Here is a 4701-nt window from a genome sequence, read left to right as displayed (position 1 = left end):
ATGCTGATTTTTCTATTATTTTTTTTTTGTTTTAAAAATGTAATTCTTCCCCACGTGAAGCCTTCTGAATCAGGTAGGCTAAAATCTAAAATAAATAAGCAAATTCTTCCTACAGATGACTTGAGATTTTTTTTGAGGTTTCTCTATCGGGAAATGGGACAGCAGCTCCCCAGTGACCAGGGCTGTTTCCACACGGCTGACCTTCTTTCGGAAAACAGCATCTTCACGCGCGAAATCACGCAAGAAGATGCTGTTATCGCGCAAGAAGACGCTGTTATCGCGGAAGACAGCGTCTTCTTGCACGATTTCACGCAATAACAGCGTCCTCTCGTGTGATTTCGCGCATGAAGATGCTGTTTTCTGAAAGCCATGTGGAAACGGCCCAGAACAGTGTCAAATAATAAAACTTGACAAGGCCAGGCCAAAGAGACCCACTGCACTCCTTTGAGGATATGAGACAGGGGAGGGGAGAGTGACACTCACCTCAAACCATTTGCACGAGGTAGCGGGACCCCCCCTTGGCTATGCTGACTCTGACTCCTGGCACCTTCTCCAAGAACCGTTGGATGTCCCTATAGCCTTGCTCCATGCTCAGTTTCCACAGATGGACTTTGTGTTCCTTCCACATCATGGTCACCAGCTTGTCCAGCCGCAACCCAAGAGGAAACTGACCCAGAATGCTTTGCAGGAGAGCCACCTCAGCACCATCTGGAATACGGGAAGGCACTAGGCGATATAAGAGTTTAGTATTGGGGAAACACACTGGCCAGAATAGCAAAGCCTATTTGCGCTGAGCAAAGATTTAACATTTCCAGCCAAACCATTTCTGACTCACGTTTACAGTTTAGCTTGTTCTGGAACCTCTGGCGCCAGGGACACACCCACCTTTGGCAATTCAGAGGGCAAGGAGAGCAAGGTTACTGTAACTTTGATAGCTGTGAAGAATCAGCTACAGCCATCTCTACTTGTGCAGACTGAAACACCCAACAAGCTCCGCTGGATGATACAATGACCTATTGCTGGTACATGACTCTTGCCCTGATTCATATCCAGCCACCCCTACCGTAATTGGCTCCAGGCTTTCAGCCACCTTGATTGCAACTGATCCCACACAACTCTCCCCCCTCACAGAAGGCACCCCGACTCTCTACACTTCCTTCTCTAACTTCGAAGTCAGTCCTTTCAAAGGGGCTCCCCCGCAATCCTACCTCCACAGCCAAGGCCTGCCACTCTGAAAAAGGCTAGGATTCAGGCTTTTCATTGAACCTCGTCATCTCCTTCCACCTAGCTGTAATGGACCCTTTTCTTCTACCAAGAATCCTGTGCTTCTAACAGCGGTTTATAATCAAATTCAACAGGAGCAGCTTTCTCGAGACTGACAACTGTGCTAGTATGTTTCTGCAAAAACAAAGGAGGCACCATAAGGGCTAGGAAGCTTAAAGCTGCACTGTGGACTAGAGCCCTCTTCCTCTCTGATGCATGAAATGTTATCCCCATTTGGCAGAGATATATCTGTGCACACACACATATAGTATATAAAAATAAAAGATTATACACAGAGGTACTAAACATTCATGAAAAGCAAGAGGGATACAGTGGATGTTTCCACAGATATCTCACAGGATATACTTGCATTTCATAGTAGATTGAAGTAAGATATACACATACCTGTAAAGTAAAAAAAAAAGAAACCTGTGAACAGTGGGGCCAAAAGGCTGTGAGATAGAAAAGGGTTCATTTTGTAATCTTTTTATGCAACATTCTTGCATTCCACAGCCTCTTGGCCCTTCTGTTTACCATTTTCTCTCACTCTATACCATGCGCGTTTATAAATATATTTCTGCAAACTGCGAATAACACTTTATGCCTTGATAAAGTGGGCTCAAGTCCATGAAAACTTATGCTACAATAAATCTGTTATTCTTTAGTGTGCTTCAAAACTCTGTTGTTTTGCTCCTGCGTGGAGATGTGGCAATTGGAAAAGCTGTGCCTGCTGAATTTCTTCCTGTCATTCAACTGTTCAAAGGCACTGGAGCCCTGCCAGGAAGAAACAGGTAGCCAATTTATGCCAAGAGAATTCAGACATCCTCTTTTTCTTTAATCTTTTACTTAGCTGCCTTTCCCACAACTATTGGACTTCAGTTATTTCATTGTCACATACTGGAGCCCATGATCTCCCCACAAAACTGCTCTTAGCCTTCCTACAGGTTTCTTACATTTCTTTGCTGGAGGGGGCTCCCTTGTCCATTCAAAGGCAGGGTCCAGCTCATCTGAAGTGAAGTCATTGGGATCATAAGGGACCCGGCATGGAAGTTTTTTTTGTGGTTGTGTGGATGGAGGTTTTACTGGGGGGCAAACCAGGCTGGAGGCAACAAAGTCTGTGGGAAGAAAACAGAAGTTAAAACCAACTACAGCTGTGTTTTGTGACCCTACACAATACTTCCGATTGGATCAAAACCATTTCCTACAAGCTACTTTCTTCTTCTTCTTCTTTTCCTTTTTTTTAAATAAAAATTTTATTTTATAACTTGTAACTTACAAAACAGAACAGTAACAGTATTAAATATCTAAATCTCAACCATTTTAATACAAAGATAACCTTATCTATATATAAACTTTCACCCAATCATAAAACGAGATACATACTATTATGGCAGTAACATTTTTGATATAATGTCCTATTAGTTAAATTTACCAGAAACCCCACTTCTCCATTTCCATAACTTCTTGAAACTTTTGTTAATAAAATAACTTTTGTTAATAAAAGTTAGTTTTTAGCTAGAAATTCTAAGAAAGGTTCCCATTTTGTATAGAAATTTGTAACACCTACTGGGTTGGCCTGAAGATAAAACTTTTCGGATATTTTTTCCATCAATAAGAAGTCCCAAATTTTATTAAACCATTAATCGTAGGGATTGACTTTGATTTCCAATGTGATGCCAGTGAGGTTTTTGCTGCATTAAGTAATATTGTTATTAACTCTTTTCTAATAGATGGTATATTCAGATCTTTCCAAATACCCCCAAAATGATTTCAGGTTTCAAAGGTATTTTATAGGATGTTATAAGCTTGATCTGAACTAATATCTTATTCCAGAACTCTGTGATATAGCGGCATTTCCACCAGCAATGAGGATCCTACAAGCTACTTAACAAAAAACTGAGGAATTCAGATTCCCATGTTCTTCCCCTAAAACTCAGTCACCTGACCTCATGCCCGTACCCAGAATGTCCAACAGCCAGTATGGGGACGGGGCTGGAGTGTTAGATTGAGAGAGAGGACGTCAACCTTTCTGAGCCTGTGGACCACTTTGGGACTTTGAGGCAGGGTGGCAGGGACCACTACAAAATGGCTGCCACAGGAGGCGGAGCCAAGCTCTCTCTCTCTCTCTCTCTCTCTCTCTCTCTCTCTCTCACACACACACACACACACACACACACACACAAAAGAGGATGAGTAATATACACACTCACAGAATACAACAATGACAATTACTGAGTGAAAGGCAGGATAAAACACACAGAGAGAAAACACCACCAAGGGGAGAAAAGAGGGAATAACACAAAAACACAGAAAGATGACCAAGGTGAAAGGCCTCTTTATTTGCATGAAGACAGCCAGTCCTTGCTCCTGCCTTCACAATGGACCAACCTGTTTTCCTGAAGCACATGGCAGGTGCCTGGGTACCACAACGGGGAACCCTGAGACCCACCTTCAAATCCGCACTCTCTTGTCAACCTCACTGAGTAACCTTGGGCTAGCCACTCTTTCACAGCTTGACCTACTTCACAAGGCAATTGTGGGGATAAGATGGGAGGGACGTTCACTACACTGAGCTCCTTGGAGGCAAATGCATAGATAGAATTGCTGTTCATTCTCCTCCCCGTGCTCTAAACATGACCACACCACACTTAACAAAGATTCTGGGCCGATTCCAGATGGCCCTCCCCATCCCGAAACGTCGTGCATTGTTGCGCGTCGTTGCACAGAAAACGCAAAATATCGAGTTTTCTGCGTGACGACGCGCGACGTTTCGGGATGGGGAGGGCTGTCTGGAATCGGCCCTGGTGAATATCCTACACAGTTTTAAGCCGTTAACTGCGACTCAACAATCCTAATTCCCAATTGCCAGGCCTCACCAGAAACCCAGGCCGTCCTTGCAGCAGCAAAACATACTTTATGTAGAAACAGAACTGATTGTTCTCTGCATTAACCAACTAAGAAGAACTACCACAGCTTGCTTTTTAAAACTGTGTAGGTTCTACAGGGCTTATTCTGGAATAGAATTTGCAAGATGCATTGATTTTAAAATAAAAATCTCTTTAAATCTATCTTTCCACCATACAGAACAATGCAACAAAACTAAGCCAGCCAACACATAAACATAGCAGTGATCCGGAAACTGCAACAGATAGCCTCTCAGAATTAAATTTAACAACTGGTTCTTGCTTGCAAAACTTGATGGGACGTTAAAGTCCCACCAAGGTGCAGGATTCTTTTCTTTCAAAACAGTTCACAAACTGGACAATTTGGCAACCAAGCTGCAATCTGCAGCTTGAAAGACATAGCTCTTTACACAAGGTGGTAAGAGCCCAGATAAACTTTTCAAGCTCCCAAGCAACCAGCCTCTTCCTTTGCTTATAAGCTCCATAGTTCTACTGGGCTAAAACAATTCTTGGGGGCTACACAGACACAACTACT

Source organism: Eublepharis macularius, chromosome 12, assembly GCF_028583425.1.
Source record: "Eublepharis macularius isolate TG4126 chromosome 12, MPM_Emac_v1.0, whole genome shotgun sequence".
Taxonomy (NCBI): Eukaryota; Metazoa; Chordata; class Lepidosauria; order Squamata; family Eublepharidae; genus Eublepharis; species Eublepharis macularius.
Note: the sequence above shows the minus strand (reverse complement) of the source record.